The sequence below is a fragment of the Leptonychotes weddellii genome, chromosome 1, assembly GCF_054177405.1.
Source record: "Leptonychotes weddellii isolate Sample4059 chromosome 1, ASM5417740v2, whole genome shotgun sequence".
In the NCBI taxonomy this organism is placed as follows: domain Eukaryota; kingdom Metazoa; phylum Chordata; class Mammalia; order Carnivora; family Phocidae; genus Leptonychotes; species Leptonychotes weddellii.
The window spans coordinates 177,945,083-177,961,154 of NC_138369.1; the positions used below are offsets into that span (position 1 = coordinate 177,945,083).

A 16,072-nucleotide genomic window follows, 5' to 3' on the forward strand; every position below is an offset into this window, starting at 1 on the left:
ATTGGGTAAAGACACAAACACAGATTTTAGATAGTGTAGCAAGACTATATTTTGTCTGGTAAGAACTGTCTTCCAAAATGGTTGTCCCATTTGAAATTACCACCGGCAATGAATGAGAGTTCTTATTGCTTTGCATCCTTGCCAATATTTCGTGTTGCCAGTCTCTTAAAATTTTAGTCTTTCTAATAGACATGTAGTAACATTGCACTATTGTTTTAATTTGCATTTTTATGGTAAAAATATATTATTATACTTATTTTATTTAAAAATTTCATTATTGTTATTAAATTTATTTCAAAAATTACATAAAGAATTAGAAAGGGGAAAGGTGGAAACAAAAACTGTTTTTTTTTATTTTTTTAATTTTATTATGTTATGTTAATCACCATACATTACATCATTAGTTTTTGATGTAGGGTTCCATGATTCATTGTTTGCTTATAACACCCAGTGCTCCATTCAGTATGTGCCCTCTTTAATACCCATCACCAATTTTTTAATGACAAATGATGTTAATTTACTTGATATAAAAAGATATCCAAGATATCAGACTAATAATAATAGAATCTAAATTCTGTTTTGAATTTTGTTGTAGAATGGTGTGTTGTTTTAATCTGTAATTTCTTAATGACGTATTTTATTTTATTTTATTTTATTTTTTTATTATTTTTTGTTGTTGTTGTTACAGTCTTGAGGTCTTTTATTTTCTTTACATTTATCATGCCATGAATTCATAGGGAATGGGTTCCAGCAGTTCGGGCTCCTTTCCATTAGTTCTCACAAAGTGTGCTTCTCTGGGTGGGGCAGGCTGACACTTTACTTGAACCCAAGTACCTTTCTCTTTGGCTTCCTTCTTTTTCTGATCATTTTCCTTCACACATTTCAGGAAGCTATCTGAGCTCTTTTGAGTGTTTAATATGCTCAATGCGTACATTAATTCTCTTGGCAAGAATCTGGCCCTTAACTTGTTTGTTTACAACAATGCCAACAGCATGCTGAGTAACGTTGTAGACTCTTCCAGTTTTACCATGGTAACATTTGTGGGGCATTCCTTTTTGAACCATGCCCATTCCCTTGATGCCCACAATATCACCTTTCTCATAGATTCGCATGTATGTGGCCAAAGGAACAACTCCATGTTTTCTAAATGGTCTAGAGAACATAGAGTGGGTACCTCTCCTCTTTCCCTTTGTGTTGGTCATTTTGGCGAATCACTGGAAGATGGCGGTTCCTGCTGAAAGGAAGCCTAATGACGTATTTTAATCAAGCATCTTTTCATATGCTTTTTTTTGTCACCTGTGTATCTTTTTAGTGAGGTGTCCAGATCTTTTTCTAGGTTGTTTGTTTTCTTATTATTGAATGTTAAGAGTTCTTTGCATATATTGGATACAAAACCTTTTCAGATATGTTTTGCAAATATTTTCTCCCAGTCCATGACTAGTCTTTTCATTCTCTTAAAAAAAAAAAAAATCGGCTTATCTTTTAATCCCCTATCCCTGTGCCTACTAAATTGTTACCTCCTCATTCTAGCAATCAATAGATTGACTGTCCTGGCTCTGGACAAATAAATGGATCACTATTATCTTTTCATGCCCTCAGGCTCACACTTCTCTATCCTTTGACCATTCTGGTATTTTTCTTTTTTCTTAAACATTAAAAAAAAATGTCCTACTAAAAATGACTACTCTGTTCTAATTATTTAGGCCAAAAACCAGGAGTTAGCTTTCACCTCTCTCTCTCTCATACTTCCCATTGAATCCATTAATATATCCTGTTGGTTTTATTTTCAAAACATATTTAGAATCCAACCAATTCTCAGCACCTCCTGGTGTAAGTCATCATTACCTATATCCTGAATTATTACAATAGTTTCTTAACTGGTCTCTCTGCTCTTTCCCCTGTCCCTGTAAAGTGCATTCTACTCTGATCGGAGCAACAGAGTTGACTCAAAAGGAAAAGGCTTTCCCCAAGACTCCATTGAAAATTCCACCTCCTTTCTCTGTGACTCTCTTTCTCCATTTTCTTATCCATAGCACTTACTATCATATAACCTACTACATATTTTATTTATATATTTTGTTTATTTCTGGTCTTTCCAACAAAAATCTCATATCCATTACAAAAGGGATTTTGTCTGCTTTTTTAGTGCTGTTGACAGAATGTCTATAACTTTGCCTAGCACAGAGTAGATGTTCAATAACATATAGATGGATAAATATATTGTCTTTTAATTGGTTTTATAACTATTTGAGACATGGATATTCTTTTCTTTTATATCCCAACTAGCAGTATCTTTGTCTGAATGTTTGGAATCTCCAAGCCTTTCTAAAACTGTATCATATATGGCTAGGTGTTCAATAAACACTTGTCAAATGAAAAGAATGAATGCACTTATAAAATGCCATTCTATTCCAAATTCAAAACACAATTTAAATTCTATTATTGTTAGTATAATATCTCAGATATTTCTCTATATTGAGTAAGTCAATATTTGGCATATATATACTTTATATGTGTATATTGTATATATATGTATATTTAAAATGAACAGGATATTAACCTTTGGTTTATCTTTTATGTGATTACATAGTTGGGCAGACATACTTTAGAATTACTGCTAGAAAATCATGCTTAAAATAGAAGAGTAACTTGGGGTGCCTGGGTGGCTCAGTCAGTTAAGCATCTGACTCTTGACTTTGGCTCAGGTCATAATCTCAGGGTTGTGGGATCAAGCCCCATATCGGACTCCACGCTGGGTGTGAAGCCTGCTTGAGATTCTCTCTCTCCCTCTGCCCCACCCTAAAAAAAAAAAGGAGAAATTGTATACTCAAATATCCTACTATCAAGCATTTTCAAGTTAAAATAGAATGCAAAATATAACAAAGTAATATGTAAATATAATTTAAAATAATATATAAAACAATGAAAAATGAACAACATACATTCCATGAATGAAAATTTATTTTATAAGTGTATTTAAGATTTCTATTCAGGTGAAAATTACATATACATATGTACATATGTACACAGACACACATACATATACACATACACATATGTATATATACATTTCTATGTTTCTTGATTTATATCACTATTTCTACTTGTATACATAAATACTAGAAAACTTATCCCCATTCTCCAAAATCTTTGATGGAATTTCTTGGTGTCCGCTGCAATCTTTATGTGACTGATTTCTTTTTTATTTCAAACCAAATTCTTATTTAACTAAAGGACTAGGCAGATACACACTAAAAAAATGAACGTTATCACAGTCTATCTTTGGTTTCACCACATTGACTTTTGTTTGGTAGAGTGTGCCAGTCCAAGCTTTCTCCTTTAAGAGGCTTAAAAGGATTATATTCCTTATCTGAAATTTTTATTCCATGTTTTTTCATTTATTAATGAGACATGACTCACTTGAAGGGAAGAGTTTCTTTATTCTATCATTTTAACTGAATAGCTCTACCTACCCAGGAGTCTGGCAGAGTGTGAGTCCACTTAATTTAGTTATACTTTGTTTATAGCTGAAACTTACACTGGGTGGTCCTTTCAAACTTCAACAGTAGTAGCAAAGCCACATCCCAAATGCATTCTGCATGTGCAGAACATCAGAATATAACAATAGGATCCTACCACTAGTGTGTATTAAATAAGAGTTAACTCTGTATTAAGTAAGAGTTCACTCTAAGATGGGGGAGGAGATATATTACAAATCCTCACAATATAAATTGTAAAATTACTCCATATTCTTGCAAAATTTTATAAGAATCTCATCAAATTTGGGTGGCCTGCCTTTCGTGGTATGGCTGATATGTAGACACAGTTGTATAGGTCAACGTAGGGATCAAAATGTCAACAATCTTCTTGGCATCCCAGCCTCCCATGCTATTTTCACAGTGTGGGAATCCTTTCCATTATTCTCACTCTTTATCCACGTATGATGTTGTGGAAAGTTCGAAGAGCCATCAATTGTTACTCTAGGATAGAGGCTGCACTGCCGTTGCTTCTCTTTAATGGGGCTTCTCTGTGTATCTGCTACATGGTCTTTTGATTTTGCCACTGCATTTACATGTGTCTTACTGTGGCAAGGAGTTTGATTTCACCAAGAGAAAACATATTGTAGTGGTTAAGGGCTGAACAGCTGGGATGCGAATCCCAAAAACTCCTGAACTTACTAAGTGTGTAATCTTGGGAAGCTCTTTGATTACTCTCTACCTTCATTTTATAACCTCCTAGGGGGTTAAAGAAGATTCATGGAGCTGATGTTTGTAAAGACTAGAATATTGGGCGCCTGGGTGGCTCAGTTGGTTAAGCGACTGCCTTCGGCTCAGGTCATGATCCTGGAGTCCCGGGATCGAGTCCCGCATCGGGCTCCCTGCTCGGCGGGAAGTCTGCTTCTCCCTCTCCCACTCCCCGTTTGTGTTCCCTCTCTCGCTGTGTCTTTCTCTGTCAAATAAATAAATAAAATCTTTAAAAAAAAACCAAAAAACAAAACAAAACAAAAGACTAGAATATTGACTGCCATAATAAGTGCTAGTTGAGGATTTGTGATTTTTATTTTGTGGTAAGACGTATAGAATGGAGAAGGTGGAAAGCATACTGGGAGAAGTGGCTATGAAGGTTGTACACGTCGCATCTTCCAGAAGGTCTCCCCATCATCGACCTAGTATGATGGTAAACTGGGAGTTGCCCATACGTGACTCCTGGGTCCTATAGTCAGAGGACTTCATACTCAGAAGCTGCTTTCAAAAGTATTCTGGGTCATTAATTACATATGGTCAGAAGGACAAAAATGGGGAAAAATTTTAAATGAGACTTGTAACAAAAATGATAAAAGAAAATACTTCTATTGTTGTGGAAAAACACAAGAGGGACTGTATAAATACAATCCATAGTGTTAGTTGTTCAAATCCCCCTATCCCCTGAGAATTAGAGAGAAAGGAAAAGAAAACCAAGTAGCTGTAATGTTGAAAGTTTTGTGGGAAAGGCATCAGTGTTTACCAATAGTTCATGTCCTTCTGAAACTCTGTACATGATTTACGTAAAAGATAAAGCATAAATTGCAGTTAGGTGAATTCAGATTGCACTAGGAATTTCTGCCAAGCAAAACAGTAAGGAAATGCCATAACTCTCAATGTCCTGGCTTCATTCCATTTGAATATATTGAAAAACAACAGATAGCTTTCACTCTCAGAAGATGACCACTTGGACATAAGTTGCCTTAATTGTTTAGAGTAGCAGTAGCTTTCATGAACTTGAATGTTCCACTTGAATTTTAGTTTAAATTACTGAAATTAGCAAATCTTAAATGTATTAAAATTTTTACTACTATTACTATAATGTTGGCAAAGTAACTGTGTTTCTTTCTCTTTTGGATACTACGAGTCACCATCCTATAAACAGGTTTTAATTAATCCCTTAGTGGCTTCTCTTTACCCTGGATTTCCTCCATCCTACTGGCCCCAAAGAAGAGCCTGAAATAAGGGCTTGTATGCAGGTAATTTTTGTTGGCTTGTGATTGGGGAAAGTGAAAGGAGAGAAGGAGTTAAAGCCAAGCCAGGAGACATTCTTGGGTTGAACTGATACCGCTGTGAGCAACTGGGCTTGGGTCCTGCCGGGTACGTCTGAGATGCTCTTTAGAATGTGCCTTGGACTTGTCCTCTCAGGGAATTATCCACGATATTGCCCACTGCAGTTAGGGAACATTAACCCACGGATGGACACCTGTTTCCATTTATCAAAGATGCCCCCCACCCCCCGCCCCGGGGCATTAGCTCTCCCATAAACCCAGGTTGCTTAAGGGCAAAGGTGCAAGGCATACATTGCAGCTGAGAGGAAGTCCTGCCAAATTACAGGGGTGCAAAACTGTTGGCTGTGGCAGTGACTGAAGGAAAAGGTGACCCATGTGGGTTGGGGCTAGACACAAGAAGTGTCTAAGACAGCCCACTCTACAGGGAGGAAGCAGTAACACTATCATGATGCCTGAGTCGTTTCATTTCAATCTCCTGCTGATCAGATGTGCTTCCTACATACGATGAGTGAAACCCCAGCCATGCTGTGTACACCACTTTCATACTCGAGAGGTTCTTCTTTAAGAGGATGGAAGATTCACATGTATGGACTCTTCCATTACCAGATAACTTAATAAATGTTGTTATATTGTTTTTTTTTACAATCGTACAGAAATTCCTCTGGGCTAGTTTTTGTTTACCCTTGTCTTAAAAAGTAGGAAACTGAGAGTCAATGAATTTCAGTAATTTCTTCAAAGTTCCTTTGTCACGTTGCCCTGCAATGATAGTATATACCCCCCCTTTTATTGTTGTTGTCACACTAAAATCACCCCCTACACAGCAGTGTTTCAGAAAAAAGGTTATGTTACAATACCTCCTACAGAAGAAAAATACCATGGACTATAATAAAGGTATTGTAATGCTCTTGAGCGGCTCTCTGATTCTTATTCCCCTTGCCTTGGGCAATAGCTTGTCTTGTGCTTCAGCTTCACCCATCTATTCCTAACTACAGAGAAATATCCTAATCTTTTAGACTTAAACATTATAAGTCCACTTACTTTAATTCTCTTAAATATCTGGTCTCTTAATGATTTTTTATTGACTATCACTAGCTATAAGAAAAGCAAGCCTTTTCAAATATTCATCACAGAAAATATAACTTACAGAGCAACGTTTCAGGGGAAAGCCTGAATTTTTATGATTCTATGAAAGCCTGAAGATGAAATAGAGTATATTGAATTATTTTTCGGCCAAATGTTTTCTCTCGTACGCTTCTTTGTACAACTTTTTAGAAAAGGTGTATTCTCTATTTTTTCAGCTGAATATTTTATTTAAACCTTAAGTTAAGAGGAATATATACTTTCTTGTATACTGTAAAAAAAAATTGTATATTTTAAAAATTTCTTGTCATTGTAAAAATGATTTATTACCTTACTTTTATTAAAAACAAAGGGCAATTATATTTTTTAATTAATTATCTTATGTCCCCATGTTTGTTTTTTTTAAGATTTTATTTATTTATTTGACAGAGAGAGACACAGCAAGAGAGGGAACACAAGCAGAGGGAGTGGGAGAGGGAGAAGCAGGCTTCCCGCCGAGCAGGGAGCCCGATGCGGGGCTCGATCCCAGGACCCCAAGATTATGACCTGACCCGAAGGCAGACACTTAACAACTGAGCCACCCAGGTGCCCCTCTAATGTCCCCATGTTTTCATGAACTCATTGCTTTTTTGGCTGTTTAGGTTACTTAAGAAGTATAAAAAATTATATTTTAGTTTTTTTCTAAACAGGAAAAACAATACAAAACAAAAAAAAAATGGAAGCATTGCTGAAGACCAAAACAGAACAGTCCGTGAGAGTACATACCTGACAACCCAGCCTGTAAGAGATTATTTTAATAATTTTACCTCTTTATGTCTTTTTTTTTAAAGATTTTATTTATTTATTTGACAGAGAGAGGCACAGTGAGAGAGGGAACACAAGGAGGGGGAGTGGGCGAGGGAGAAACAGGCTTCCCCGTGGAGCAGGGAGCCCGATGCGGGGCTTGATCCCGGGACCCTGAGATCATGACCTGAGCCGAAGGCAGACACTTAACGACTGAGCCACCCAGGCGCCCTTTCTCTTTATGTCTTTTGTAATGAGGATTTCAGGTTGTCACACTCTCTGCTTATTTTAATTCTATGACTTGGTGCTGTATTTTGTCAAAAGACACTACATACATCACAGAAGTATGGCAGTGACTTGGACACCAAAATAATTAACATATAATTTCGCTGAAATAGGATTATACTGAGAATGCTATTTCTTGTTCTGCCAAGATTTTCTTTTTAGCTCACTGGTATCTTGGGTTCTCTGAAATCAGAGCCCAAGGCATGAATTTGGGTGCCACTATTTTATTAGAGAGTGCAATCAAAGGGGAGTGAAGGTGAGGGGAAAGGACAGAAAGGCAAGGAAGGAGAGCAAAGGAGGATATGCTACCAGCTGTCCACTGCTTGGATTAGGGACAAATGTCTTGATCTATCAGAACTATTGGCAAAGAAATTATAGGGTGTTCTGTCTCTCAGGACAGTCTGTGGGGGGATGGGGATATTCCAGACTAAGTGTGTTCCTCCCAGATTCATATGTCGAAACTGTACTCCCCAATGTGTTGGTATTAGGAGGTGGGGCCTTTAGGAGGTAATAAGATGAGGAATTAAGATTAGATGAGTTCATGGCGGGGGAGGGTCCCCATGATGGGATTAGTGCCCTTGGAAGAGTCAGGAGAGAGCTCTCTTCCCCCTCCAAGATCTGCCATGTGAGAAGTCAGCAATCTGCAACTAGGAAGAGAGGTCTCACCAGAACTCAACCACACTGGCATCCTGATGTTGGACTTCCAGCCTCCAGAACTGTGAAAAATATATTTCTGTTGTTTACAAGCCATCCAGTTTATGGTAATTCCGTTATGGCAGCCCAAATGGGAAAAGAGAGGGAGGAGGATATAGTCTGTGGGTTTCCACATCCGATTGGTCAGATGTGCCTTCTAGGTGTTCCTTCTCTAGCAATTCTGGCAGAAGGAGGAAGGGGGAAATGTTCAGTGTCCATGGGGTAAGGTGCCATAGGGTTGCAGCCTAGTCAAGTCATTAGTCAATCACTGTGGCAAGGGCTGGACAATCACCCTCAGAGTTGGGCTCCACTGCAGAAGCTTAGAAGAAACAAGTGAGTAGAAGGCAGAGGAATCTGAGTGGGTCCAAGTTGTGCCCCAAGAGACCTCTGACTGGTCAGTAAATCATTTTACATGGCACTGTCTTATCTAAAACATACCAAATCCATTTGTTTAGTTTAGTGAAGTGTCCATTTCATGTAAGTCTAGTGATTATGCCTGAACTATAAATGACCCTAAATCTTTGTTGTTTTAAAAAAAAATTCACCCCTAAAAACAAATAAATAATTTAACCACGTCCCCCCCAAAATGTAACTTCACTCAAAGTTAACACATTGAAACTTTACCTACATGCCTTGTATACTTTGTAGACACAGTCTTTTGGAAAAGTCGGAAAGCAGTTTAGAGCATCTACAAAGATTAGTGAGTTAGAAATGAGTCTTGTTTTCTTAATGAATGTGACTGCCTGAAATGTAAAGTGTTAGGGATCTCAAATAACATTATTTAAAAGGCAAACAAACAAACAAAATCTTTGCAACAGATATCTGGGACAAATTTTGTTATTTGTAATACATAAAGAATTTCAATCAAAGTGGAAAAATGACTTAATGAAAAGAAAAGTAGATGAAGGCTATTAAGCACATCTAATAATACTAATAACTAACATTTATTGATCATTTACTAAGTGTCCACTCATGTTCTAAGTATTTTATGTGTATTAAAGCTTTCGATCATCTCAACCCCATGATGTAGATACAATATTTTCTTCTCCCCCCATTAGGGGGGAAAAAGCAAAAACAAAAACACAAACCTCAGATGCAAAGAGACTAATAATTTGCTCAAAGTCACAGAATAAGTTGCTAGCAGAGCAGGGATTTGAATCTAGGACATCTGGCTCTCAAGTCGAAGTCTATAATCAATATGCTACACTGCCTATCTGCAATTTACCTTGTGGCAATTTACAAAAGAAGACACTAGGGATTGATAATTACCAAAAAGTGTTTTACCTTTATAAATGAGATAAAACAAGACAATGCTATTTCATTTTTATCAAACTGACATTTTTTTCATTACAGGGGCACATTATAATATATGTAATATATATGCAATTATATATAATTAGATATGTAATAAAATATATATGTAAGATCCTTTAAAATAGTCATATTCTATCCACTATTTACTTTTATTAAATATGAATACAAAAATCATCAGAGATCAGGACAGACATTTATGTACCATAGTGATTTTCACAGCTTTATGGAAATATTTTGTAAACGACTTAAATGTCCAGAAACAGGAAAATGGTTAGATATGCTTTAAGAGAGCAAATTATGCCATCATTAAAAGCTAAGCTTTCAAAGAAAAGCTTAAGCAAGCTCGGCAAACTTAAGTAAATATAATATTAATTGAAACAAAATTGTATGCATAATATAAACCCCACTTAATTAAAAATGTGTATATGCTATTTGAATATTAATCCTTAGGACATTCTTTTACAGATTTTATTTTGTACTTTTGTATTATTTTTATTTTAAAATTATAGACATTACCAAACTGTTTAACTTAAAATATGTTATTGACCTAGTCTTTAGAAAATCTAATATTTTAAAAACAAACACAGAAAGGAAGTATTTAAATAATAAAATAAATAATATCCAGAGAAGCATAATCCAAAGGCTGATGTTACAATGGTATCTGATAACAAATTACTTTCTCTGTGGTAACTTTAAATAAATGGGCAGTTTAAAATATAGCTCACCAGAATGTGTACATGTAGATGAATATTGCTCTCTTTAGAGTGGCTCCTGGGAAAGAGTATACAATTAGTCCACCGCTATTGCATTTTTGTTTTAAAGATGAATTTTCTACAAAATTCCTTTGTTATAATGTGATCTCCTCAATGAGGGCAAACTACTGTATCGGTCGGCCTATTCTCAAAGTACCTGGGGTAGGGTTAGACATTACTTATTAGCAATCATAACTGTAATTGTAATATACTTGTAATCATAATTCCAGTATTAGCATTAGTAATGGTAATACTACTACTATTAATAATAGCTATTGTAATATCAACAGTAATAGTAATATAAGTAAACATAGCAACAGTTCTAGGCTTTGACAGTATATTATAAAGATAAATGTCTCCTGACTTCCTTTCAAACATCCTGATTAGACATATTTAATACCAAGAAAAGTCCTCAGACTGACCGTATCTCAGAAAACCATTTTACGCCAGAACAAAGGAATATTGAGGGTAATTTGAAGGGTGGAAGCAGGGGCGTTAGCCTATCCTTTGCTTCTATCACCCCTCACCCTCCTACCCGCTGATAATTTCCACATCAATTACATTCTTTTTTGTTTGGGTTTTCCCTGCCTTTTCCTCTTACTTTGGAGCAAACATATCTAGGTTCACATTCTGCTGCTGGTAATTATGATCTGCATGGCAATGGCCAATTTACTGACCATCCTGAGCGAGGGTTTCTCTTCTGCAAAATGGGCACGTCATGTTGACTACATGTTGTGAGGACTGCATGGATTAAATAGAGAAGATGAGATACACACACATTCTGATTCATTTTTTCCTACTCTCTCCCTGCAACGCTCCCACAAAGTCATTACTTTTAGAATGAAATCTGTGCTCTGAACTCCAGGCTCATCTCTGTCCACTCCCTCCCTCCCTGATTCTCTTAATCTATTCATAGAAAACCTTGCTCTTCCTCTCACTCATCACACCTCTTTATCCCTCTTTACCTCTGAAAATAGTCTTCCTTCTGCTTTCTGCTTCTCGAATTATTCCTCAATGTCATTTAAGATTCAGTTTAAGGGTAAATACATTTCTTCCTCTAGGTAGTAATGACCTTTCACCCAGTCCTGGACATTTCTCTTTCCTACCTGCTTATGTTGCTATACGCTCTTCATTATAGATACACATCACTTTGGGCATTGCAACTATTAATTCATGTTGTCTGACTCCTCTCACCAGAATGCGTCTTCTTATTGGTGTCTCTGATAGAACAAAGTACTTGACAGACAGTAGACATTCAATCAATACTTGCTGACTGAATGAACAAGTAAATCTATCTTAAGTTCAATGTGGAGTTTAATTAAATCCAAAGAGGGCATTGTCAACAAAAGGAAGATTAAAGAATATGTCTTTAAAAATCTCACTTCTGTGTTTGTATTATTGAGTGGACCCTCCTATTCATTATGCCACTAGGTCATCTGTCAATGCAGCATGAAAGTATTTTGCTGTTGTGTTGTCCTTGAACAGTCCACACTGGATTATCAATTGGGAAATAATTCCATGCACGAGAAAATGCTATGTTCCAGGCTCATCATTTACATTTTGCTTGCAGAAGCACAGCTGATCCAATATTAGGTTTGTTGAACACAATTGTGACATATTTGAATAATGCTAAACTAAGAGAAGTGTTCATTTCCATAGATAGTGTTCTGTGCTTATAATTGCTGATGACTTTTCAGAATCACAGGCAAACAGTCTCACAATCTATAGTTAGGAATGAAAGGAAAGCTGTCTATATTTAACCAAAATATTTAACCTACATGTCCAGTTACGTGTTAATAGCCTTTCACAATGAATCACCTGAGTCTAATGCTTCTAAGTGATTGTTCTTCTTTTAAACTTTTTATTTTTTTATTTATTTTATTCCCCAGTCCAGGTGCTGGCTTTGCTCACCTGAACTGTGGTAGAAATTTTCTGACTTGTCTCCATGTCCTTGATATCTTCTGTCTTTTCCAACCCTTCTCCACCTCTCCCCAAATATGCATCCATCCCCCATAGAATTTTTGTTTTGGCTCATTACGTTGTATCCTAGCTCCATCGGGTCACAAAGCCTATGATAATTTTTTTTTTTTTACTCATCCTCTTCAATTTTTTTTTTTCTTATTCATCCTCTTCAATCCAAATTCAATAGAGTGGACAATCCCTTCCAAAATCCAAACCCCAGCTTTACAGCTGCATTTCTGCTCATTCCTCTCATGTGCCTCTCCCTCAGTCTCTGGATCTTTCCCAGTTTCATCAGTGCTTTGTAATTTTGTTTATATTGTTCTGTTTCCTTTCTTTCTTTCTTTCTTTTTTTTTTTAAGATCTTACCCATTTTTCTGACAGAGAGAGACACAGCGAGAGAGGGAACACAAGCAGGGGGAGTGGGAGAGGGAGAAGCAGGCTTCCCGCTGAGCAGGGAGCCCTATGCTGGGCTTGATCCCAGGATCCTGGGATCATGACCTGAGCCAAAGGCAGATGCTTAATAACTGAGCCACCCAGACACCCCCTTTTTTTTCTTGATCTCAAGATTATGCTCTTGCTTCAGATTCTAATTCAAATGCAACTTTGTCTATAAGATGTTTTGATTTTCGTCAAGTGGGATTAATTATTCCTTGTGTGTGTTTCTATTGTTTGAATCTCTGTTACATAATCTGTACATTATTTTGTATCTTCCACCAATCCAGGATTGTAAATTCTTGAAAAATAGGTTCTAGTTAGTGTTCATTTAAGTTCTCTAAAATGCAATTGATGTGAGTGTATTATGTGTGTATATATTATGTATATATGTTTTCAATAAATAAATATTTACTGGTTGGATAGAATTCTCTTCCCAAATGCTCAGAACAGTATGTGTGCATCCCATCCTTCTGAAGTAACAAAAGTCTTCAAACTGGGGGTGTGGCATAACCTACTTCCAATACACTGGGACTTACTTTGTTCAAGTCCAACTCTAAAGGCATTTCTCAGTCTTTCTTTCATGACCTGTCCTGAAGCCTCTTCTCTCAAGTTTTACTCTTCTTTGTAAAACAATTTGATAAAATACTGTAAGTATTACATTCTGGATGCTGATCTGAGGTGATATATCTGGTAGTATCTTTAACAGAGAGGATACTGGAAAACACCAAACACTCAGAAAAAGGAAAAGAAGAGAAAATGGGATCATATGACATTTTTTCAGGCATTGTTCTGGGCATGTGGAAGAAGTCATTTAGACCAATAAGATTCAAATCACTCTTACTTTTAATGTTCCCTTTCCTAACCTGTGGCTACTGGTTCTTTTTTTTTTTTTTTTTTTTTAGATTTTATTTAGTTATTTAAGAGAGAGACAGAGATAGCAACAGAGATAGTGAAAGAGAGCAGGAGTGGGGAGGAGAGGGAGAAGCAGGCTCCCCCACTGAGCAGAGAGCCTGCTGCAGGGCTTGGTCCCAGGACCCTGGGATCATAACCCAAGCCAGAGGCAGATGCTTAACCAACTGAGCCACCCAGTCACCCCAACTACTGGTTCTTTAAAAAGGGTTTCCTGAAGGCATAACTACATAGATATTCATAGAGATAGAGCAAACTTTTAATATGTTTGAAAGTTGTAGAAACTGGGCTAGAATCCAGCTTTCCCTTAGTGTCATTATTCAAATATGGTTGGTAAATCTCAATACCAAGATGGGAAAGGTGGACAAATTTTCATCCTTGGAAAACTCAAGGTACATTTAGACTCCAAAAAACAATGTTATACCCAGAATATTAATATCAGAACACTATGTCAATATTAAGATCAATATGCCAATTTGTTTCAATGCACTCAAGAACTGTTTAACATGAGGGTAAAAAATTGGATAAAAGCACATCTAGTTGATGTAATCATTTGCTTTCTCAATCTATATGGTGCAAGAACCCTGGTTTCTCCCAATCAGTATTCACTGAAGAATTGTGTTGATGGAACCAAGGCATTTTAAGCAGTTGGGAGACCTCTGAAGAAATAAATAAATTTGATGAAAACACAGGTTTTTAAATATTTTTATGTTGTAAATTGTTCGTTTTAAAAGAACTAAACTCAATGTCTTTATAGAATCATAAGTGAACTTTGCTCTTTTGATTAATTTTTTTCTTTGTTTTTTAGTAAGAGAGAGAGTGCAAGCACATGAAAACAAGAGGGTGGGGCAGAGAGAGAGGGAGAGAGAGAAGCTTAAGCAGGCTCCATGCTCAGTGTGGAGCCCAACATGAGGCTAGATCTCACGACCCTGAGATCATGACCTGAGCTGAAATCAAGAGTCGGACGCTTAACTGACTGAGCCATCCAGGCACCCCTCTTTTGATTAAATTTTATTAAAATACTAGTGGATGCTAAAATATACTAATCCTGGAAGAAGATTGAATGGGAGAAAAATAATCAAATAAGCTACCAAGTCTACAGCTGCCAAGACAAGATGTTATTTATTATTCAATATAGTTGAAAATCCACCACCGTATCTATTTGGATGTTTCCTTCATTCATCCACCTCATTAAAGTAACTATCCTATAAATGACTGCTTTTTCTTATTTCTAATCTATTTTCATTTGTGTTGTTAATGTTTGGCTTCAGAATTGTTTGAATGTTTATACATGCTCATATGTGTGTTTAGGAAAGATGCATTTACTATTATCTTGGATATTTTCACTAGCTCTCTTTTAATCATATTGACTTATACAGTTTTATTTAAGAATATTTAAGCCTTTACACTGTTTTCTGAGAAATAAGTAATTTATTTTTTTTCTGATCTTGTGATTATTATTAATAACAAAAACCTAGGAAAATCAGTTATTTATACTTCAAAGATCCCTAAAGTTATCACATTTATTTTGTTTTACAAAACAAAAGAAAGCAAGTAAACAAAACCTGGTTTAAATGAGTCGTTTCAGCATAAATGCTTCTTGACTCAGCTAAATAAAGTTTCTTTTAGCATCCCAAGTGATTAGTCCATTGTAAACTTCTAATTCTTTACAGAGGCTACAATGGATGGACAGTAAGGGCAGGCCATAATTTACAGAGTCTAGTAATGTGTTAGAGTCCTTAAATGACCGGTACTAGATTTTAGGTTTCTTCAACCAGAGTCACACAAAGTCAGGCTTTAACAGGCTGTTTAAAGTTTTCTTCCATATTAACCACCAAGAGTACAAGCCACTGCAATACTTAATGACCAGACCATTCTAAGGAAAGGAATAATATAGTCAATTCTAGTTGGTTAATAAATGAAAGTTTTTAATTCTGGGAATTTAATAATAAAATTTGCCAATAATATTTTGATTTTTTAATATACTGATTTCCATAACAATTGAAGAAAGTGACCATTAATTAATTAGAGAAATTCTTCCATCAAGATATTTTATGGAAAGGTCTTTGTGTAAATATTTGGTACAAAGTGTAAGTTTAAGTCTTCTTAAAATGACTCTACTCTCAAATAATTTTGTTTTCAAAGGTCACATCTCTTGAGTAATGACTAATTTTCTCCTGGTGATTAGTAATCACAATTATGTGCAATGGTGGTTCTTGATGACTTTTTCTCCCACTGAATGAAACAACATATTTCAAAATTGGGACTCTGGGACATTTGGTTCTTCTAAATCACATTTTTTTTTCCTCCAGTAAATAAAGTGGCC

At 36.1% G+C, this 16,072-nt stretch overlaps 1 pseudogene; it reads right to left on the reverse strand.

The window, feature by feature from the left end:
- Window positions 1-698: 698 nt before the first annotated feature.
- On the reverse strand, window positions 699-1,264 carry LOC102748375 (large ribosomal subunit protein eL21 pseudogene; annotated as a pseudogene).
- Between the last annotated feature and the right edge of the window lie 14,808 nt (window positions 1,265-16,072).